This window comes from Canis aureus, chromosome 16, assembly GCF_053574225.1.
Source record: "Canis aureus isolate CA01 chromosome 16, VMU_Caureus_v.1.0, whole genome shotgun sequence".
Classification (NCBI taxonomy): domain Eukaryota; kingdom Metazoa; phylum Chordata; class Mammalia; order Carnivora; family Canidae; genus Canis; species Canis aureus.
The window spans coordinates 21637068-21661741 of record NC_135626.1 but is presented as its reverse complement, the minus strand read 5'-3'; the positions used below and the strand labels follow the sequence as shown (position 1 = coordinate 21661741).

At 44.0% G+C, this 24674-nt stretch overlaps 1 protein-coding gene and 1 long non-coding RNA gene across 3 annotated transcripts in view; one reads left to right on the top strand and one right to left on the bottom strand.

Moving 5' to 3' along the window:
• LOC144286106 (uncharacterized) overlaps positions 1–9024 on the bottom strand; it is a 28238-nt gene extending 19214 nt beyond the window's left edge. The window contains exon 1 of the long non-coding RNA XR_013354207.1: positions 7475–9024. This is a non-coding gene — a long non-coding RNA (uncharacterized LOC144286106). The remainder of the gene's footprint in view (positions 1–7474) is intronic.
• Positions 1–24674, top strand: part of ASIC2 (acid sensing ion channel subunit 2) — a 994452-nt gene that overhangs the window by 412529 nt on the left and 557249 nt on the right. The window lies entirely within an intron of this gene.

Genomic DNA, 24674 nt, shown 5'->3' with positions numbered 1-24674 from the left:
TGACCCTGGAGGGGTGACTGGCCCTGCCTTTCTTAGGATATGTCAGCAGGAAGGCAAATAGTGGAAGAAGGGGATCTAAAATTGTGGTTAAAACTTGAACTCTGGAGCTAGAGATTCCAACCACATCTCCACCACTAAGGTGTGACTTTATGCCAGATGCTTGGCCTCCCCGCCCATCAGTCTCCTCATCTATAAACTGGAAGTAATGATAGGACCTACCACATAGGGTAGTTATGAGGATACATGAGATCATGTACATGAAGTGCTGGGAAACATCTGGCACATCACTACTGCTCTACGCATGTGGGCTATTGCTAATGTCTCCTGCACAAGAGTTTGAGGAATGTCAGAGGACATTCAAGTGTCCTGTCATTCAGCCAGAATCCCCAGACAGAGTCTAGCACCCAAGTCGCCTGTTATAGACTAAGCTCCTGCCCACCTGAGGCATTTTCAGAAAGGCTGAGAATAACTCCCGCTCCACCACACATCCCTGAGTCCTGATTCTTTTGTCCCAGGGCTGAAATATCAGCCCCAATATCCTAGTTTCCAATTCTTTCTGGGATGCTATTAAGACCTAAGGAAATAATAATCCTGGCAGCCTCCCCATTTCACAGATGGACAAGCAGATGAGACCTTCTGTTACAGCAGTGCTCTACTACACACACACACACACACACACACACACATTCTGGGATGCTTGCCATGCCACACCCGGATGATGTATCAGCCTCAGAGTGCAAACCTTTCCAGAGCAGTTTGTCTAGGAGTTGGGAAACTATATTCTCCATTTTAATCCCTGTTGTCACATCCTTTTCATTTCTTTGTTGTGTGACTGGTATGAAAAAGCTATCTGCCACTAGGAACTGTGTCAAGTTAGCTGGTCCATGCAGGGACATGGCTACAGTGAGAGCGTGTATCTTGTTCCCCCTCCCACCCTCTACAGAGGACCAAGGGGCTCCCTGAAGACAAACCTCTGCCTTACTCAATCTTGCCATATGGTCTAGAAGAGTGAGCATGGACTTCGGAGGAGGCATATTCAAACCCTACCTCTCTGGGTATGTGATCTGAGGTGAGTGATGTAAGCTAAGGCGTCAAAGAGAAAATGTCATTCCAGCACACTCCTGGGGAGTCCTGATTGGTTGAACTTGAAGTTGATCACGCCAGCAGGACTGCTTATGGATGCATAATCCAAAAGAGTGGTAACAGTTCTAACAAAATTGTAAGTGTTTGAATTTTATTTTGTTCCCAGTACTTGTAAAAAAAAAAAAAAAACTTTTCTTTTTTTGTGCTCAGTGCTTTTTAAAAACTTTTCTTATTTTGAAATAATTATAGCTTCACAAGAAGTTGCAAAATTAATACCAAGAGGAACCATATACCTATCACTCACCCAGCTTCCCCCAGCATTTTACATAACACACGGCATTATCAAAACCAGGAAATTGACATTGGTACAATATATTTAACTAGACCAATACATTTAACAAGATAATAGGCTTTATTCAGACTTCACCAATTTTGCATGCAGTGGTGTGTGGGGGTGTGTGTATGTGTATGTTCCATGAAACTTTATCACATCCATAGTTTTGACTTTTTAAATTAAACTTTTAATTTCAATATACATTCAGATATACATGCAGTCATAGGAAATAATACAGAAAGATCCCATGTACCCTTACCCCCTTTTGCCCAATGGGAACATCTTGCAAAACTAGAATACTGTATCACAACCAAGATACTGATATCGATACAGTCAAGATACAGCATTTCCATCCCCACAAAAATCCTCAGGTTGCCCTTTTATGGCCACACCCACTTCTGTTCCATCCTCAACTCCTCCTAAACCCTTGGGAGCCAATGATCTGTTCTCCATTTCTGTAATTGTTATTTCAAGAATGTTGTATAAATGGAATCATACAGCATGAACATTTTGGGACTGGCTTTTTCTACTCAACATAATTCCCTGGCAATTCATCCAGGCTGTCTGTATACCAACAGTTTGTTCTTCATTATTGCCAAGTAGTATTCCATGATATGTAGGGACCATAGTTTGTTTAGCCATTTGCCAATTCAAAGACATATCCAAAAACTTTTTTAGCAAACAAAAAATAGTTTTTGCTTTTATGAGTAAAGCTTCTACAAACATTTGTGTACATGCTTTTGTGTCAACATAAATCTTCATTTCTCTGGGATAAACGCCCAGAAGTACAATTGTGGGGTCATATGGTAATTGAATGTTTAGTTTTTTTAAAGAAATTGCCCATTTTTCAGAGTGACTGTACCATTTCACATTCCCACCAGCAATGTGTGAATGATTCAGTTTCCCCCCTCCTCACTAGCATTTGGTATTATCACTCTTCTTATTATTTATTATTTATTATTTATTATTTTATTATTTATTATTCATTCTAATAGGTATTTAGTGATATCTTACTGTGGTTTTAATTTGTATTTTTCTAATGGCTAATGATGTTAACCATCTTTTCATGTGATTATTCACAATTTGTATATCTTCTTCAGTGATATCTCTTTATGTATTTTGTCTGTTTTCTAACTGGATCGTTTTTTACTATTAAGTTTTGAAAGTTTTTTACATAGTCCAAAAACTAGTCCCTTGTCCTATATGTAATTTAAAAATATTTTTCCCAATGTGTAGTTGTATTTTCACTCCTAGCAGAGCCTTTCAAAGAACAAAAGTTATCCATTTTGATGAAGTCCAATTGATGAATTTTTCTTTCTATGGGTCATGCTTTTAAAGTCAAGACTAAGAACTCTTTGTCTAACATTGAATTTCAAATAATTTCTCCTATTTTTTCCTAAAATTTTCATGCTTTTGCCTTTTTTTAGATTTAAACCTGTGATCTATTTTCAGTTCATTTTTATGTCAGGTGTGAGGTTTAGGCCAAAGTTCACTTTTTGCTTATGGATATCAACTTGCTCCAGCACCATTTGTTGAACAGTCTATGTCTCCTCCATGGAATTGTTTCTAACTCTGTCAAAAATCCATTGGGCTTGTTTATTTAGGTCTATTTCTTGGTTCTCTACTCCATTCTACTGATCTTTGTATCTATCCCTTCATCAATACCACACAGTCTTTTTTTTTTTAATATTTTTTTTATTTCTTTATTTACGAGAGACCCAGGTAGAGAGGCAGAGACACAGGCAGAGGGAGAAGCAGGCTCCATGCAGGGAGCTCGATGTGGGACTCGATCCCAGAACTCCAGGATCTCACTCTGGGTTGAAGGCAGACGCTCAACCGCTGAGCCACCCAGGCGTCCCAATACCACACAGTCTTGACTGATGTACATACTATATAATAAGTCTTGAAATTGAGTAGACATATCCCTACCTTTGTACTCTTTCTCAAAACTGTTTCAGCTATTCCAATTTCTTTGTCTTTCCATATACATTTTAGGGTAATCTCATCTATACCTACAGAAAAAAACATCTTGTTGGGATTTTGATAGGAATTACATTAAGCTGTGTATCAGTTTGAAGAGAATTGATATGTTGAATCTTTCAATCCGTGAACATGCTATACCTCTCCATTTATTTAGATCTTTGATTGTTTTTATCAGCATGTGTAATTTTTAACATATGTATTTTAACATAAATACATATAAAATATGTAACGTACATATTTTTATTGTAAGTGCTTTATTTTTTGAGTAACTGTAAAAAGTATTTTATTTTTAGTTTTATCGTCCAAGGGTTTATTGCTAGTATATGGAAATACAGTTGATTTTCGTATATTGATCCTGCATCCTGCAGTATTGCCGAATCTATTAGTTCTAGGAGGTTTTCTTACGGATTCCTTGGGACTTTACACATAAATAATCATGTCATTTGCAAAAAAGAATCCTTTTGTTTCCTTCTTTCTGATTGATATGCCTTTTATTTACATTCCTTGCCTTGTTGCTCTGGCCAGAACTTCATGAAATAAGAGTATTAGCTGTAGATTTTTTTTGTATATGCTCTTTATCAAGTTGAAGAAGCTTCCTCTATTTCTTTTTTTTCTGAGAGTTCTTATTATGAATGGGTTCTTAGAATATTAACAATGAAGTTTCATGATGTCTAAAGATGAAATATTTTAAAACATGCCTTCCCCTAAAATTGCACATATGTATTGAATAGTCTACACAGGCAACAGTTGTATAAATTAATCAAGAACATGCTCAAGTGCAAGGATCGAAAGTTCTTCATTCCAATAGGTCTGACTGAGCCCCTATGCAACAGCCTCAGAGGCACATTTGCCACTGTATTCTATGTAAATAGGATCTCTGGAGTTGTGCAGGGCAGATTGCCCTACATAGGAGGATGTTCACTTTGGTTCACTAGACAACCCTAGCTGATAAAGTCTCTCATTCACATAAGGGTTTTGCAGATTTAAGGCCCTAGGCAGTCACCTGATTTGCCTTTCACTTATTTATTCAATATATAGTTACTGAGTACCTCCAATATAGCAGGTACTGTTGGAGGTAATGGGGATACTACAGTGAATAACAAAGTCCTCATGTTTTAATAACCCAGGCAGAGGATGATGGTGGTTCTGGCCAGAACGATGCAGTGGAGTAAACCCAAATTGTTGGATCTTATCATAATGTTGCCTTTGCTCAGAGACTGAGTGAGCTGCCAAGTGTCACACAGCTAGCTGGCAGATCTGGGAAACAAGCCATGGCTGGTCTGGTTTGAAGTCAGGTCCCTCAGAATTGCATGTGGCTGCCACTAGATGGAGCTTCCCTCTCCAGGCTTCCCTCTCCAGGCTCCTCTGGACTTTCATCCTGATAACACTGCATTCACTTCACCTTCACTCATAGGCAAAAAAGAAGGGGAGGCAGTTAGGAAGTACAACATCTTGTGATTCACAGTGGTAAGTGTTCACATACGCAAAGCCCAGAGATGAAACTTTGATGGCACTACTGGCTAACTGGCCAGTGTGTTGGGGGAGAGAGTGTGTGTTGGGGGAGAGAGGGTACCTTCTTCCCTAGTGCCTGGAACTCAGAACCCTCCTCCTAGTGAGTCAGGAGGTGGCCAGCGGGGGTCAAGGCAGGAAGGAATCTAGGGCAGCAAACCTTGGCCATCTACCGGGCACCTTGACAAAAGCAAAGCATCACTCAGCCCTTCAGCTCAGCAGGCAGCCATGCACATGGCTCTAATTGGACATTTTCAGGCCATTAAATAAATCGACCAATGACAATTATCTTTGGTTTTAACTTCCCTCCTCCTTTGTCTGTCATTCTCCAGGCTCTAGAGTACGAAAAGAATACATGTGAGCCTAAACACACACATGCATATGTGGCCCATCTTGAGTGTGTAGCGCACTCACATACATACAAACACATGATGGAGCAGAGCCTATCATTGCGAGTGGCCCAGGGCTCCAACCCCTGCTCCTCCACCCCTTCATCTTCAGGTCCCAGGCCTTCTTTCTACTGCAAAGAAAAGAAGCTGGAACCATGTCTGATGCCTTGGGGCCCTCGGGCTGACTCTGGGGGTGGAGTGGAGGCATTATACTGTACCTGAGAAGGGCTCCAGTGTCCCTTTTAATGACCATGTACTGTATACAAGAGGAAGCTCAACAAACCATTTTATTCCCATTGGAATGAACATGTAGGAAGTGACCAATCAGAACAACTACTTTAGGCCAAGCAGTGAGCTTGGCCCTTGACATACACAGTATCTTTTAATAGCCCCAACATCACTATAAAGCAGAAACTCCTCTCTCCAAATTGCAGATTAAGAAACAGAGGTAACAAGGGCTTGTGGCCACATGAGGCAGGTACTTTTCATGATACTCTTCTACTTTATCTTCCTGTTCAAGGCAGCCTTCCACCTGGCCAAAGCACTGGCTCAGAGGCTATGGGCTCAGTCCTCTGGGCCATTTCCAAGAAGGGTCCCTGGTGGGAATGCTGCCCCTCACCTGCCTCTGTCGGCTGCTCTACTAACCATCAGCCCTCCCAGCACATCTGTTGGCTTTCTTTCACTTTCCTTCCTACCTTGCTCTGTCAGTGTGCTGCTTTCTTGTTCATTGCTGATATAAGCACTTTCAGAGTAGGAAACAAGTAGCCTCTTTGTCTGAGCCCCTGCCCCCCTGCCCCATGGCTGGTCCACACTAAGAAGTTTCTATCCCAGGAACTGTCTCCTCACCAATAGTTCCATCTCAGCTTGCTGAGGAATCTGATTTTCAGTAGACCTGAATTTGTGGAAGAGACATGGTTTTATTATTTCTGTTTCTAATACCTGGAATTTGAGAAAACCGGGGTCTAGACAAAGTCTGCCCCATGCAAAATATGGAAGGTCTTCTTTTCCCTCCAATGGTGTCTCTGCTCCTGTTGATTCAGGAACACCAAGGCCCATTTCTCCCACCCTCTCACATCATCCAGGTGCAAGAGGAAGCTAGTGGTGATGTATTCTCATGTCTTTCTCCTCCCCCCGCTCCTTTGCACATTCCAAGTGTACCTTTGCTGCCATGCTAGCACCTGGGGATCTGACTAACGGGTAGCATGTTTCTTCTTTATCCTGCATAAGGTCATTGCTCAGTACAATGCAATCTTTTCCTTATCCAAGTCTTTCACCCATAATCTGTAATAAACACACTTCTTATCTTCTCTCTGTTCCTGATCTGTGTCAGGCTTCAGAGAATTCTGCACCATGGCTGCTAAATTTTCTCATACAGCTTGGGATCGTTGTTCGTGGTAGAACAACTGAGTTGGAAGATAGAATTCCTTTAAAATCTGGGGTCCAAGTCTCCAGGGAGTCTGAAGACAAAGCACTCAGGGGCCACTAATCTGATATAGTGCAAATAGAGTGGGCTTCGGTATCAGGCACGCATGAGTTCACATTCCATGTCTACCATGTACTAGCTGTTCACCATTGATGAGTTTGCAAAGCCTTCTCAAGCTTCAGTTTTCTTGTCTTTATTTTTTTTATTTTTTTAAATTTATTTATTTATGATAGTCATCAGAGAGAGAGAGAGAGAGAGGCAGAGACACAGGCAGAGGGAGAAGCAGGCTCCATGCACCGGGAGCCCGACGTGGGATTCGATCCCGGGTCTCCAGGATCGCGCCTTGGGCCAAAGGCAGGCACTAAACCGCTGCGTCACCCAGGGATCCCAGTTTTCTTGTCTTTAAAGTGGGAATAATAATATTCTCACAGGTGTGTTGTAAGAATTATAATTAAATAATGGGAAGTGCTGCCATACACCAGACACACAACAACACTATTCAATCTATTGAGTAGGGCAGAAAGGCTGCCCTATTTCTGCAAGGACTAAGTTGCACCTTAACAATCAGGGATTAGAATAAACTGGCCCCAAAGCCCTGTGGAGGGCACTGTGGGTTAATTGTATCAGAACTCTCCAAGAACTAGCCTGCTGCATATTTAGTTCAAATGCTAGGCATCAGATACCTGGGTAAGGAGTAAACATCCTATTTAAGCATCAGGACATCCCAACTCTTGTCTCAGTGTCTCTACTCACAAGAAAGAGAGGGCTCAGGGCTTCAGAATTGCTGGTCAAGAAAATTAGAAGTCAAGATTTTCTGCTTTACAACTTGGCTGGGCCCATGGCTGACCACTGAGCAAACCAACAGACTTGGGCTGTTTTGTTTTACTGTTGCTTTCTGAGATGGCCAAAGAGGCTTGGGCCCAGAACTGTGACTCCTTCTAGATTGTTCTGTGTTCTAAATGGAATCAAAGTCCTACACAGAATGAATGGTGAGAGCAGAACTGCCTTTGTTGCTTCCCTATTGTCGTTTCTCTCCACCTGATATGGTGGAAGAAACACTGAATTAGGAACCCAGGGACTGAGCTCCAGATTGCCATTTATTTGTGGCATTACATTAGATGCAGTCACTTCACCTCACTGAGATCCCATTTCCACCTCTGTCAAATGGGAATATTCTCTATGCCTCTGTTACTGAGTAGTCAGGAGATGATGAGGATGGATGCTTAAAGATAAACTGTGGTATATTAAAATTATTAAGAATTTATTTTGAGCATACATTGATTAAAATAGAGCAGAACTACACCAAAAGTAGTTAGGAGCATTCCACCTAGACAAGGAGCTAGGGGAAAGGTTTTTACAGAGAAGCTTAAGTGGTTGCCTTATTTGGGAAAGCCCAGGTGGCTGTTTGTGATTGATTGTCCTGAAGCTCTGTTTTCTCATATATGAGTACATGGACTCTAGCTTAGGTTTTGGTTTGCTTACGTAGACTGTGGGTGTCAGAACCACTTCAATCTAACATTTCCACATTTGGTGACTTTAACAATGCTCTTTGCAAACTAAAATACCTGTAACACGTGGTGGATTATAACAATTTGTCACGTAGCTAATTCTGAAAAGCAAAGCAAAATAATAATGATGATGACTCTATCAATCTTTGAATTTTTACATCTATCTATCTATCTATCTATCTATCATCTATATCACCTTTCTTTCTATCTTTTGTCTATCTCCCTCTCTCTGTCTTCCTACCTCCCTTCCTACCTACTTACCTTTCTACCTTCTGACCTTCTTACATATTTATCATCCTATCTACCTTTCTAATTTCCTATCTTCCTACTTATCTACATATCTACCTTCCCCCATATCTAGCTTCCTACTTACCCATGACATACACATTTTCCTTTCTGCCTATTTCCTATCTACCTGCATGCCTATCTACTTTCCTATGTATCTACCTTCCTTCCCACCTACCTACTTAAACTTCCTATATATCTAGCTAAAAATGTCCATGAATATTTTGCATATGGACTGAAGCCAATGAACACACGGCACCCAGTACTCTTTATAAAACCATGTTTGTTAATTTACATATGTTGACAGCGATAGATGACAGGAAGTATCTGTTTGTTCATTAGAATTACATGCATCTCTGAGTATTACTTAATATTTTTGAAATTAAGCTTGGAATTTCTTCAGCATGTAATATTAAACACACCTCACCCATTTTTAACTTAATACAGTGCATTAAAATACTGTCGATCATCGAATGCATTTCCAAGGGTTAATTTACATAATCAAAGAAGTTATGCTTCCATGAGCATCCATTCAGTTTTTCAAAGGTCTGCAAGTTTTAAGAAGTGTATAATGGCCGAATCATGGGAAATAATCCTGAGACATGATAGAAGAAATGCTAATGAAACATCAGAGGGCAGATCAAATAGAGATGAAACCAAAATGAACATCTAGGCTGACAAAGACACACAGAGAACACTGATGAAAGAGGATACCAGTTAGGAATGAAAAGGAGTGAAACCATGTAGGGTTGATCAAGTAAAAGTACCAGGTTCAGTTAACCAATGGCTGTAGTAATCAATGAGGAAAGGGTATGTCAGAAAAATGCATCACTACAGGGAGCTAGTAAAGCAATTTATTGGAGGCACATGTTAACACATAATATATGAGATTCATAAGGTCATGTTGGAAAGGTTTGACTGAACCCAAAGTTTGGGAGATCCATACTGTGATGAGAAGTACAAATGAAAGCCAGAGAGCCTGACTAAGAAGACAACTCAACAATGGCACTCCCATCAGTGGGGACCCGTACATGGCTCTTACATAGGTGCCTTCCATGGATTCACTGAATATTGTATTAGACAAGGACTAGGGTTTTAATTGTAGATGCAAAGACAAGTAAAATTAAATGAATAAAATAGGTTACAATTCTGTTGATAATTGTCAAGTCAAAATCTTTATATCAGCTGATGTCATATTGCATACAACTCTTTTTACTACCTTTAATAATAACTGCTAGGTATTGAGCTACTTCCTTTCATGTTATTCACATCATCATCATTACCAATGACCTGATTGCCACCATATTGAACACCTACTACCTGCAGTCCTTGAGTCAAAGCCTTGAACTTTTTATTTCTCATGTTAACAACAACTCTGAATGAGGGGAGCTCTGATTAGTGCTTTGCAGCTGAGAAAACCGAGACACTAATAATTTAAATAACACATCCACATTGTCTGGTTAGTAAGGAAGGGAGGTGGCATAGAAACTCAAGTTTTTCATCTTTCTTCCCCACATTTCTAAACATGACTTGTTCACTGCGCCCAATCACTCAACCCTTATAAATCTCAGGGTCACCCTTTTACTGAAAATCCTCTTTAGTTGCAGAGATCCCGAGCACCTTCCTCTGTCCCTGCTTTTACCAGTTTAGGCTGCTCTAACAGAATATCACAGACTAAGTGGCTTAAACATTTATTTCTCACAGTTCTGAAAGCTAGGAAGTCCAAGATCGGGGTGCCCAAAGATTCAATATCCACTGAGACCCACTTCCTGGTTCATAGACAGCCAACTTTCCATGGAATCCTCACATGGTGAAGAGGATAAGGGAACTCTCCGGGGTCCCTTTTATGAGGACATTAATTTCCTAATTACCAACACCCCCCCCAAGGCCTAATATTAGGCCTCTTAATATTATCATATTGGGTTTGAATTTGGAGAGATACAATCATATAATGAACAACAGTCTCCATGGCAGTGTGATGAAAACAGTAGGTTGAGACCCTATAGAGGGTGCTGAAGTTGACTAAAAGGGTAGTAGTGACTAGCATTAAAAAGAAATGAGGGGAGCCTGGGTGGCTCAGTCAGTTAAGCATCTGCCTTAGGCTCAGGTCATGATCCTAGGGTCCTGGGATAAAGCCTGCATCGCTTCCTGCTCAGCAGGGATTCTGCTCCTCCCTCAACATCTGTCCCTCCCTCCAACTCATGCTCTCTCTCTCACCATCTCTCTCTCTCAAATAGATAAATCTTTAAAAAAATTAAAAGAAATAGAATAGCACATAGAAAATATCATAGGACATCGAGTCGTAAAGATAAGAGTGTTTTTTTCAGTTACCCTTATGCTATATTTCAATGAATCAAAGTCATACTTTATTGGAAAACACCAAATTTTATGTACCATTTAAAAAGAAAAAAAATACTGTCAATTAATGGCAAGATACCATCGTTAATAAGACTCACCCAAATTTCTGAAAGGTTAAGATGTGAAAAAATCTGAGAATGATGGAGTGTACAATGCATTCATAGATTCACGGGGTCACTCAATAAAATGCATTTCCCACCGTGGGTCATAGCCAGGAGAGTTTGAAAATCTCTGTCTTTAATGGTGGGGAAGGTGACTGGGGCATCCACACAGTGGCTGGAACTGCCAAGAGTACCTGATATGGCCAACCAATTAGTGTGCCCAGCCGCAGGCAGTCTGGACTGAATTCCGGCTGCAAGGGGCCCCGTGACACAGCCCTTGGACAGCTGTGCTCCAACAAGGCTCAAAGGTGTCCCACCCTGTGTCAGGGCCAAGCATTAATGAAGGCACATGGCATTTCAAGGATGTAACCCAGAGGTGTTCTTTTCTCAGGTTCATATGATACAGAGATAAGGTCCTGACCAGACAGCATCATGTAATTAACTGAGGTGTTTGGGAAAAAATCAAATGGGAATTTGTATTTCCAGGCAATACTCACAAGGCTTGGAGCCAGAGGCTGTGGAAGATAACCAAAGGCCAGCCCAAGGTATTACAAAGGAAATTCTGACTTCTGACAGGAAGGCTTGATAGATGGAAAGTGAGAGAATAAAGGCTTTAGAATTTTGGGGTCAAATTTGACCTCCATCTGTATTATCGACTGATCCATTCATTCAACCAATATTTACCGAGCACCCAAGAAAGTCAGGCATCATGCTAAGACTGCTAGAGATCACAAATAGCACGTTGTGTCAGAACTAACTTCAGAGTCTCCCTGACTGTGGGCTAGTACCAGACTTCCCCATCTCTGCCTTTTCCAGAGCTTGCACAGCATCCTCAGGAGCCCCTTGCTGCACACCCAGACCAGTGACAGCTCCTGAGCCACTCCTGATTGAGGCTTGGGGCAGGGTGGAGAAGGGTTTCACAGTGTCCTCTGCTGCCCGCCTGGTAGAGCTAGGCTTCAAGTCCCAGATCTCACTGGATGGAGACCGGCTGGGCAGCTGAACTGCTAGGGTTCTTTCTGTTGCCCCAAGACTTACAGCATCATCTACTTCCCTCTTGAGATAGTTTACACGCTGTAGGTCCAGCTGCAGTCACAGTAGGTCCTGTTGTCCTACTCAAGGTCACAGTGCCCTCCAGTAACCATGGTTACATATACTGGCCCTGTACTCAGGTATATATGATCTTCTTAGAGCTCACTTACTCTTTTCTCAGCCCTGTGTTATAGGACCTGTTATATACCCATCCTACAGATAAGGAGAGTGAGGCTTGCTCTAGCTCTTGCCGGTCCCTTTTACATGTGCCACTTAACTGGTTGCTAATGGCATTCCTGCCTGGCCTTTAATTTTTCCTGTCACCAGGAATCCCTCACTGTCCTCTGTGGGCCCAAGGAGGAAACGGCAAGGCTTTTACAACTTCAGGGGTGGCCCTCAGTCTTCCTATATCCTGGAGTGATTCCATTCAGCTGCAAAAAGAGGATCTTCTAGGATGATGGAGTGGGGCATGCTCTATACTATGGTGTGTATACATGTCTGATCTGACTAAGAGGAGCAATAGACAAAGAGACTGGAATACTAGCTCAAGTCCTGGGTCAACCGTAGCCTGTTGTGTAGCCTTGAGCAATTCCTTGACCTCCCCTGGATTCAGTTTCCTCATCTATCAAATCCCTAGGGCCCTTCCAGCACTGGTAATAGAGAGTCCACGTCGGCAGAGACTGTTATTGTGTTCAGGGCTGTATGTGCAAGAAGAACAGAGCTTGTATTACATGCTGAGCAGTGTGTACAGGGCATCGTGCTGTATGCCCATGTTCTATAAAACAGCAGGGAGGGGGTTTTTTTCCTCCACCTTTTCAATCCACTCAGAATTCCTTTCTGAGCCCGGTCCATAGGCAGGCACTGAACAGAGGAACAGAAATCTCTGGGGCCAGGGCCAGGGAGAGCCTGTGAAGAATCCAGGAAGTCATTCTTTTGGCCCATGAGAAGAACCATCTAATGGAGAGAGGAAAGGGGACAGAAACATCCTTCCTTGTAGGGAAATAGGCAGCCCGGCCCAGTGGAGCTTAATGTCAGCATCAGTGTGACTCCATAGCCTTAAGAGGGCTTCCTCTCCCATTGGATCACCTACTCTTCTTCAGCCAGAGTTAGAGTTTTTATTTTTCTAAAGAAGAGATTCAGTGTAATATGTAGCAAGCCCAAAATGAAATATGTCTCCCTGAATGTCTGTAAAGGGTTTGCCTTCATGGAGGTGCCTGCTCTCAACAGCAGAAACCTGACTCTCACAGACAGGTGAGGGCACCAGTGTCTGCACACAGCAATACCTACAGGGCTCTGCAGACACCCAGGGCACCCAGGGAGCATGGTTGGCTAACACTCCGGGATGGTAACTGCATGTAGTTTACTATGCAATTAACATTGACACGCACAGACACAGAGAACTCCAAACACTATGCAGGAGGCCCCAGGGGCCCTTGCAGTTTCTTGTCACTGAGAACATGGTAAAGACTTCTACAAGTGTAGCTGCTGGGAGAATGGTGGTGCCCACATGGCCTGAGTTACATTTCTGGGTTCTGTTGATCCTTTAGGCGTCCCCTACCATCTCAGGTCCCCTTTCTCTGTGTGGGATTGGTTGTGTAATCCAGGTAGATCATGGGGCGTTTTGTGGTTCCAGTTTCGAAGAGAGTCTGGCAACCAAACAGTGATTAAATGATGTTTTCATTCTTGACTTGTCTTTTGATGAAAATGCAAAAGGTGGGTGTGCATTCTTAATTCAAGGAAAATCTCTTTAAAAACCTCCTCATTCTTTATTGCTCTTCTAAATAATCTCTTCTAGATATGATTTACCCCCAAATTCTCTTCCTCAATCCTCAGCTGCTCTGGCTGGCAGCTTTGCTCCCCGCCCCTTCTTTTTTCTCTTACATCTTTATTATGCAGATCAAACACCCCTCCGACTTCCTTAGCATTCTCTTTACTGCAGCCCCATTTTAAATTTTCCATAAGAAAAAAAGGCCAAGATCTGACCCAGCCCAGCCTGCCAGAAAAAAGAAAAAAAAATTCTCCTGGTGCGGGCATGGGTGGGGGAATTCAGGAGGACTCAGACTCAGACATGGGTAATCTTTGTCCCGTTATAGTCATTTCCTTCTATTGGGGCCCTTGTTACTATTTACAGGCATTCTCCATCTCTGCTAATGCAATTGCTCAAAGGGCACTTTAAGTATAATCATTATCCATTGATTTTTTTTTCGGAGGCTTTTATTCCCTCCAATAAGCTCTGCCAAATGCTGGCTGCTGGTTCTATTTGTTAAACAAGGGTGAGCTTTGTTCCGTTTGGCTTTTCTCTTAACCTGCATTTTCTATCCATCCTCAGCATGGGGCAGAGGAGAGATTTTCTGCCACCACTTTTGGTGAGAAGAGTTATTTGCAGACTGGGATTTGAACTGAGATGGGTCTCCCATTGGGAAGAAACATGGAGGCCCTGGCACTTGCTGGGTGGCTCAGGTAGGCAGCTCCAGTGCCCTCCCGGAGGTGGCTGCACAGGGCACTTCCTCTCTGGGAGTAATGAGTAGGCTGCTCAGGGATACCAGAGAGGGAACCTTTTGACTTAAAATCACCCCGATGGGTATAGGACGAACATCAGAGACTTTTCTTAGTGCAGATTTTAAAAGAGGTAAGAGAGCAAAAGGTTCACAGGGTGATGTGACCTCGAAGTTCTGGAAAAGGGCCCAGAAAGAGCTGTGGCTTTGAAGATAAACTGCCCGACTTCACAATTTTACTGCGTGTAGACCCTGGCGAGGGGATGTATTAGAGCTTTGCCTGGTCACATTTGAATGATTCTTCGCATGACAGAATGCTTGCCAGTTTACCAAGTGCTTCCACGCCACTTCCTCTGCCTGATTTCGTGAGTCTGAAGCAGGCTGACCCTGCTGACGGTACCCGAGGGAGGAGTGAGTCAAACTGCAAGTCTTTCGTCCTCGCCCCTACCTGTCCCTGGCTCAGCTCTACATCCCTTCCTCCAGATGCTCTTCCTCAACACCCCTTGGTCTAGGTCTCCTAGACCTAGAACACATTCTCACCTTGCTGTCACTCATTAGAGTCTAATTATGGCCTCTTTCCACTCTCTTGGCTTGGGAAAAGGAAGCAGAGAAGGAGAGGAAGCCATAAAGGCTGTGTTATTAACCCTATTGCCACTGGGACATCTCTAGCCCAGTCCTGCCATGCTGGGAAACATGCCTCAGACTTTCAGTAGCTGAGGGACGAGGAAGCTGAGATATGCCCACTATCTTCCCATCCATCCTTGGCTGATGGCATTTCCAGTGCTACTAATCTTTTGGTACTTTTAGCTCATCCTATGAAGGGATGAAATGTGCTTGCACAGCCAGTGGAGAGCAGGAGAGGCCCCCAGGCAGTTACAGTGGTTCTCTGTGAGCAGCCTCATGAGCGGGGGGGGCACTGGCAGGATTGGCTACACCCGTCTCCCTATTCACTATGGTGCCTAGGTCCCAACACTGTGTCCAGAATGTGGTAGTTTCAGCAAAGGACAAATAAATGTGGATGTATGTATGCAAACTAGGTGTGCATGCATGCAAATAGTACATGTATGTAGTTCTACTCCTCCAGCTAACATTCTGGGCTCTGTGGCAGACGGTGCTCATCAATCAATCAAAGCTTCTTAGTGACACTGGCAAAGGCATGGGTCTTCATAGCCACAAGGTGGGAAGTGGACATATCCCTCATCAGCCCCAACCCCTTTCACTGGAACTTGTGAACAAAGATGCGAAAAAATATGTTCCCACCCATCCCAGAAAAAATATTCTTAGTCCTCCCTGACCCCAAGGAGCTCCTTCCCAGCCCTTCTTCTTCCTCTCTCCAAACGCAGTCCCCGTATGTGGAAGTAAGGTGGGGTGAGCTATGGATGGCCACAGAGGCTGGAGGGGACCAGCTGTGGGGAAGAAAAAGGAATGTAGCAGAGCCAGGAGATAGAAACTCAGGTCTGAGGTGCTTGCTAAGAAAGGGCACGCCAGGGGATCCCTGGGTGGTGCAGTGGTTTGGCGCCTGCCTTTGGCCCAGGGCGCGATCCTGGAGACCCGGGATCGAATCCCACGTCGGGGTCCCGGTGCATGGAGCCTGCTTCTCCCTCTGCCTGTGTCTCCGCGCCTCTCTCTCTCTCTCTCTCTCTCTCTCTCTCTGTGGCTATCATAAATAAATAAAAAAAAAATTAAAAAAAAAAAAAAAAAAAAAAAGAAAGGGCACGCCAGGTGCCAGCTTGTTTCTTTGGGAGAGGCAGTGGAGAACAGACAGACCCAGGGTAGAAACAAACAATCAAGGGAAAATCTGTTCCTTGCTGCCCCAGGCAGCTTTTAATTGGTGGTCCAGCTCCTGCTTCTATTTGTACATCATTTAACCTCTAACACTAAGAAGAAAAGCGAAAAAAAAAAAAAAAAAAGCTTGAGTAGGGACAGCAGCAGAACTGGAGAGAGAGGAAAGGGAGGAGGAGGGGGAGGGCAAGAAGGAGGAGGTAGAGAGGAAGAGGTGGCGAGGGAAGAGAAAACAGGTTTGCAAGCGCTGAAGGGCCTGTGGTCAACCTGCTGGAGGGACTGGAGCTACACCTGTCTTTTTTCTCTCTTTCAAAGCTGGAGATAATTAGACAATTGTGTTGTGTGTTGGGGCGGGCGGTGAGGGAAGGTGCATGCGTGTGCCTGTATGTTATTGCCATGTGTCTGTAGCTTTGTGAGCGTGGGGCTTGAGAAGTTGTAACTCGTTTGTCTCAGTCATTTAGTGTGTTGGTGCGTGCATGTGTGCATTCGTGTGGGTATGTGTCTGTATGTTGTGTGTGTATATGTATAGCTCGGCATAAACCCTGAGACCTATTTGCTCCCTCAAAGGAGAAGAATGGATAAGTGAGAATCTTCATTTGACATCTTCTCGGCTGCAGAGATGTTCCCTGAAAATCTGGGCTCTGAGAAGGAAATCAGGGCACCCTTATGGAGATGGAAAAAGGAGGGGCAGGCATCTTTGAAGTTTGTTTTCCTAAGCTTATCACTAGCCAGGGTGGGTCCTGTTAGCTTTCTAGGACAAGGAGGTGGCCTGTTACTGAGGTCTGGGGCCAGATGGCCTGGCGCATGGTAATGAGAGGGGTGGAGGCAGCCCTCTTCCCTGCAAGGTTCCTCTTGTTGGCCAGGGGGGGAGAGGGGGAGGGGGAGGTGGGTAGGAGCAAGAGTAAGTCTAAGATTATTCTGTTTCTGTTTAATGGTCATTTCTTTTTCAAATCAAGGGTCTCCATAGAAACATTATTGCATTTCAGAAACACACAACTTAAACCAGGAAATTCTCCGATGCTCCTGTTAGCATTTCGATGTCTTTCTCTTCACATGTTTCTATGCATATACTAGCATTTTGGATATATACTAATATGCATATATGCACACAATATATTTGCATACCTTCCCATACAAAATAACACAATATTGTGCACTTTGCTTGCTTCTCTAAGTAACACCTCGTGGACATTGGTCCATGTCAGTTCAAGTGAAATTATATCAATTGTTGAAATGGCTCTATACTATTCCTTTGTGTGTGGGGGCTCCAATCTGTTTAGCCGGTGTCTCCAACAATGGACATTTCTGTGGTTTCCTAAGTTTTATGGTTGCAGTGAGCATCCTTATGGGTGCTTTTGTGTGGGACTCTCAGTGAGATCATGGAGATGAGGCTCTGTTCTAAGGGGGACCTACTGGGAAGTGAAGTTGGAGAATTGGGAGCTTCTAGTTCTCCTATTTCCAGTTCTTAGCTTCCTCCCTTAATGTGCAGGACAATTTCTCGTTCTCTGCCTCTGATGCCTCCTCTGTACAGACAGATGCTAAAAATAAATACACCTGCCTCTTCGTCACTCTGTTTATTAAACTGCCTTCCTTAGAGATTCTCAGCATATCCTTGGAGGTTTAAAAATACATACTTCAACAATTCACTTGCAGAGAAGATTAAATGCTGCCTCCCACTTTAGGCTTTCAACAGTGCTGCTGTGATGTGCTAACACCCCCTAATGCAGACAGTATTTCTAAAGGAAATGGACCTGCCAGCCTGAGAGAAGAATGACCTGGTTAGAGTCCCAGACCCTCAGCCTTCCAGCTAGGAGATAGTGGCCAAGTGACTTGTTCTAACCTAACCTACAGTTCCTGGAAATGAGGATAATAATGCCTGGAGTGTTCATTGAAACAATGTATTTAAAGCAATTAGCACGGTGTCAGAGATGTAGCAAGTGCTCACTAAATCTTAGCTACATTATTATTATCATTACTGCCCTATAAATACAGCAGTTGTATGTAATCCAACCAACTCCACTGTGGTCTTCCTTTTCTTCCTAAAGGCATCACCATATACTCAGTTGTTTGATTAAAACAGTGATTTGGGGATCGTCTTAGAGTTGAATGACAAATATTCTTTTGTTTGTTTATATTTACTTCCTTCGCTGCTTAGTGCATGCTTGTAAAATTTTTAATATTATAGAAATGTGTGACTTGGAATGTGTGAAATTTCACATAATTCTCTGTCCAAGATAATCACTGTTTGCCAAAGTATATTACTCTACTTCCTTGCCTGCCAGTTTATTGACTGACTCTCTCCTCCACTAAACCAAAACTCCAATATCACAAGGATCCTCTCTCTGAATTTTCAGCATCGTGCATCATAAATTGGCATGTTGCAGGAATGTTGTAAAAGCTTTTAGAAAATGTTGATTATTAAGAGTGTCATGTTCTTATTACCTTAGGTGAAGGTTGTGTTAAGCCTTGGGATAGGACCGATTTAGCCATGTTCATTGTAGCCAGACAAGGGAGGCCAGAAGGGGAGGGGATAGGTAACTAGTGAGCCCCAAAGGAAAGGGGATGATCTAGCAGAGAGAAACAATTACCCTGAAATTTGGAGGATAGACAATAGCAGACAGTCCCATGGCACTATTGGTATGTGGGCAGCCCATTCAGGTAACTAGAGACTGAGGCGGGCATGTGGGGCCCAGCAAGGGGTAATCCAGGGGCAGGCTTTGTTCGGAGACCCAAGGGGACTGGATGTCAGACTCTTTTGGGCTTGTTTCAGGGGTTCAGGTATACAAGTTGCAGAACAACAGCAACGACCAAGTCGTTGGGAAATAAGGAGCTCAGAGCACCCAGGCCAAGGGCTGGATCCTGAGACAGATTAAGGAACAAGGAATAAGGCAGGAAGTATCTCTGCAAGCCTGGAGCTCTTGGGGCCTCACATAGAAGGTAGGCTTGGGCCATCAAGATGGGATCTCAGGGACACTAGATTAGTGACCAAGGGAAGAAGTCAGACCCTGGAGATATGGTATAATTGCCCCTAGCCCCTTCCTACCTTAGACAAGGATTGGCTGAGAAGCAAATAAATGGTGGTGAGAGGGGCTGCTATAGATAGTGACATCTGGGTGCAGTCCCAGATGGGAAGGAATGCATGCTCTACTTTTTTATGGCTTTGCTGGCCTTATCAATTGGCAGGCATGGCAAATCCATCATAAATGCAGGGTCTGGGGCAGCCCAGGTGGCTCAGTGGTTTAACATTGCCTTCAGCCCAGGGCTTGATCCTGGAGTCCCGGGATCGAGTCCTGCATCGTGCTCCCTGCACGGAGCCTGCTTCTCCCTCTGCCTGTGTCTCTGCCTCTCTCTCTCTCTCTCTCTCTCTCTGTCATGAGTAAATGAATACAATCTTAAAAAAATGAATAAACACACGGTCTGAACGCATGAGGCATTGGAGAAGCCAACTCCAGAAGTCCTTCTACCCAACAGAAAGGGGCTCTCTGTGACCCACAGCTCGAGATGTCCAAGTCTTCAGCAGGGATAAGGAGTGGGAAGATTATGCGCTGTTTATTTCCTAACCTGTCCTTCTGTGCTGTCCTTGACCATTCTATGGCCTGGTGTCCATCCAGGGCTACTTCCATGTCATGTCCAGATGTCAGGGCTGCCTATAGAAGCAGGTGACCCCTCCCAGGTGGGGAACTGCTTACACAAGAGCCTTCTCTTTCCTGGGGAAACACCTTCACAGTGGCGAGGAGAGCCACAGCAAGCCCCTGAGCGTCATAGTCTATTGTCTGGATGCATTTCATTGACAAAAAGGATAATCCCACAGACTTCACCCTGGCCAGTCCTTGGAGAAGAGCAGCATGGTTGAGGCCTGGTGTTTCTAAGGCCCTGGTGCTGATGCCTCTGGGAGAAACAACAGGGAGAAGTGAGGCTGGTCACCCCTGTTACTCTCATCCTTATTATAAGAGAAATGGCCTCTGATATTCCCTTAATGAATGAGCCCTTCAGCTCATTCCCCATGGCCTTGGGTGAGTTATTGGAACTTCCAGAGCCCCATCTGCAAAGTGGAGACACTTTTCAAAGCTGCTTGAAGACTAAATTAGGTGATATGTGGAGAAAATCAAACACAAAGATAAATATCAGCTGTTACTATTATCATCTGTGTTGTTGTTGCTGTGAGGTCAGAGACAAGGCTGGTCAACGAAGAGTCAACAAAGGGTGCTCCAAAGTGTTTACTAATACTCTCCACTAATCACCGGGGAAAGAAGCTTCCAGAATCGTAGGGCTCATGGTCAAGGTTTTGGACAGGGTATGGACGAGATATCCTTCTAATTGGTCTTTCCAGATATGAAGCTCAGAATGCTGTTCCAAAACCATGCAGCCCTGAGTGCTAGAGAGGCGGTGTCCCTATCCCCGAATTCCAAGTGTAATTTGAACCATGACAGAGAACTGTGCAGTACCTCACCAACAACGACAATCATAAACATTATTATTATGTCATTTGATTATTTTGTTATTCTTATAAGTTATCTTTTTATAATTATTTATCTTATTGTTATAAGTATTACTATGCTTAAATGTGATTAATCAATCACTTAACCATGTTCTACACACCAGGTAAGGATAAATGCTCTCTGTGCGTTCTATCACTTTATCCTCACAAAACCCCACTGTGGAATTATTATCATCTTTTAAAATGATAAAATTGAGACTCAGAGAGGTTAAATAGTTTTCCCAAAGCTGCACAGCTAACAAGTGGCAGAGCCAGAAATCAAAGCCAGTCTGTCTCCCAAGCCCACACTCATAACCTCTGTCTTGCTTCCTCCTCTTCCCCAAGACCTGTAAGATCAGCCTTGCTTTGAACCCTCCCAGGCTCTTCCCCATTCTTAGATCAGAGGCACTGAGGCTTGGAAAGGACAAGGTCACTGGGCCTTGTACCATTCCCCCTCATCTTGCTCATCAGATATTTGAAAATGGTTATCCAGTCCCCATAACATAACAATCTTCCTTATTTGAATAGAACAAAGAACACTCTAGGTGAATAGACTACACTGTGGAAGGGAGTCTTGGTTGCTCCAGATGCTCAAAGCTCCAGAGTTCACTTGCCTCTTAAGGGCTCTTAGACTCTGTGCCCCTCTCCCCTCTGCATGCTGCACCTCCCTGATGCCTTTAACTTCTGCTTTTCCTGTCTGTCCACATGTGGCACTCTACTGACATGATCTTATTCCAGCTTCCCAGCAGCCCTCTGCAGTGAACACTATTTTTATCCCTATTTTCCTGATCAGGAAACCGAGACACAAAACAGTCCCAGGATCAGCTGGCATCATACTCGGGCAGGTCTCACTCCAAAACACTGTTGTCATCACTTGACTGCATTCTCTTATTTACATTCCAGCTCAGTCATTTTCCTAGTTTCTCCTTAGAAGAGCTGAGACAGGCTGACATCAAAAACAACTCCCCCCCCCCCAAAGAAAATGCTAAAAACAGATTATCGTGCTGAAGATTGAAAGATGGCACAAAGGTAATAATTACAGAAAACATGAGCTGCATAAATGTTCTCAAAGGACAGATTTCTGATCTTCCAGTAATCACTTTCTTGACCCTGGGGAGTGGCACCACCTCACTTGTGTGCTGTCCAGCTTTGTGGCCCTCTGGCTCCCTCATTTTTGCCATCATGTGGCAATGCCATCTTGGGTCTTATCTACAGAAACTGGGCAACCTCTCATCTGCCCTCTGCCCACCCTGGGCTCACTCTGCAACTTCATTCCAGTCTGAAGTCATACTTCATCCACTCTTGCTCACTCATTCCTTCAACAACTACTTATTAGCAGATAATTTATTATTATTACTTTGATATTTTATTTATTAATTCATGAGAGACACAGAGAGAGAGGCAAAGACGCAGACAGATGAGGAAACAGGCTCCCCATGGGGAGCCCAATGCCACACTCGATCCTGGGATCCCAGGACCATGACCCAAGCCAAAGGCAGACGCTCAACCACTGAGCCACCCAGGTGCCCAGGAGGTAAGAATTTAATGAATGGTCTGACTCTCTTAGTGAGATTGGACTTTCTACATCACTCCTTGATTTTATATATACTTTCTGTAGTTCCTGCTGAGTGCCATACCAGTTGGGGGATGCCAATTGTGATAATAGTGATAACAAAAAATGGCTATAGCTGAGTGTCCACCACAGGCCAAATAGTGCAGCAAAACACTTTGCTTGAATTTTCGTATTTGATTCTTTCAATAATCCAATGAGGAGGGTACTGTCATCATCCCCATTGGACAGATGGGGAAATAGGAAGATAAGTAGATTGCTAAAATCACACGGCAGGGAGGATCAGAGCTACAACTCAGAGCCCAGAGCCCAAGCCCTTGGCTGCTTCACAGAAAGCTGAACAGCACAGTCCCAAAGGGGACAACAGTGCACTAACAGGTGCAGGTCCACCATCTCAGAGTGTATACAAGCAGGGGGGCCCAGAGAAAGAATTAGGAAAGGCTTGATGGAGTCAGGTACATGCAGGTGACCACTGAGAGCTGCACAGGAGGGTCATTGCATAGACAGGAGCAGAGGGGCACTCCAGGCAGAGGGAGCATTGTGAGTAAAGACCTGGATATTTGGCACATTATGGCTTTTTTTGGAACTGTCAGCATGTGGCTGACTTCAGTGAAGTGGGCTAGCAAGAAACTAATGAATGAAGAGACTAGAGATAGTATCAGGAGCGAGATCTCAAAGCCCCACAGATAAATGGGTAGCCTCTGAGGGATGGAGGGCAGGGGAGAACAACAATCAGACACAAACTATAGGAGATCCCTTAGGCACCTGTGTGAATGGTGGAGGGTTGGGACTGGTGGGCTTCGGGAGACTTGGTCCCATAAAAGGCTCAATGGGGCAGCTATACCCTAATCATATCTAACCTGAGTCTGAGCTTCAGTGAATAAATAGTAGGAGTGGTTCCCAAATCTTGAACAAGCTGCTTCCTCATTTTGCTGGGCCCCTTGTTACTGCAGTTGAGACACACAAAATATGTTCAGGGGTTAGTAGCAGCGGGATCTCTGTGAGCTCTCAACCCCTGTTGTGAGGTCATGACTCCTTTCACTGGGGGATTACCAAGGGCCAAGGCTTGCTGGTGGGGTAGCTCTGCTAACCCGACAGTTTGCCGGGTGGTACTGAGTGGCACCCCCACTTCTTTTAAGGTCCGACTAATGCTAGCTTGTCAAATTCAAGAAGGTAGAACAAGAGGGTCCTGGTTATGGTACCCTCTGTCTTGCATGCTTTAATTCTCCTCCTTCTTGTAGGGAAATATTGCTTATTTTCCTTATGTAACCACCTGGGAGTCTGTAAGTCAAGGGCCAGTCATCTGCCTCATTCTATAGACAATGTCTCATTAATGCAGCTTGAAAGTGACCACTTGGTCAGCATTAGCTGCCTAACCTACTGATTTTTAAAGATAATTTATAAAAACAGAGTAGTCCTCTAATTTCCATCAGATTTTTCCAATTAATAGAGCTGCATATTGCTCTGGTAATTGGTTAGAAACTCCCTCTTAGAGTAAAATGTCTCCCCTTCAGAGATTCCTAGGTGTCTCCTAATTTTAAGCCAAATCATTCCTCCCTAATAGTGAATCCAAGGTGACTTCAGATCTTAGCCAAACTAAAAAGTGGAAGAAAAGCTGGCAGAGTGCAGGAAGGAAGGCAGAATGAGGGCTGGGGATCCTTTTCCACCTGCAGGAGCTCGTTTCTGGGATGGGAGCCAGGTGGGCCAGGAGGGTCAATGTGCTGAGTCTAACCAGAACAGCAGACACAAGTGAGGCTCAGAGAGATGCTGGCAACACAGCACCCATTGCAGGGGGCAGGATCCCTTAGGAGGGTGAGGGTGTAGGCAGCTGTGACTTCTGGGAAGTCAGCAGGCCCACAGTAGCCCCCACTCAGCAGCCAAGAGAGCCTTGAGGGGCAGAGAATACCTGCATCTACGCCTTCTTCACCCACGCTTCGTGGAACACTCCCCACTGCAGCAGACTGCTGTGCCAGGCAAGGCCTGGGATGTGGTGTCAGGCCAACTCAAGTTCAGACCCAGCCTGGTCTCTTGCTAGAATGTGAAGGTTGGCAATGATAAATTCCTTAATCTCTTTTGACTTAAGTTTCTGTTTCTATTAAAGGGAGGTAATAACTGTACCAACCTCAGAAGGCTGTTAGGGGGATTAAGTGTAATAAGGGATGTTGACAGTGCTTAACACTGTACCAGGCCTGGACACAGGCTTAAACATTGTTAAAAGGGTTATTATTATAAGCTCGCACCAGGGATGCACAAATGGAAGAGAATACTCTGTCCTTGAAAAGCCAGATGGATTGGGATTTCACTCTAACAGCAAATCGGAGGACATTGAAGAGAAACAGAGGTTGAAT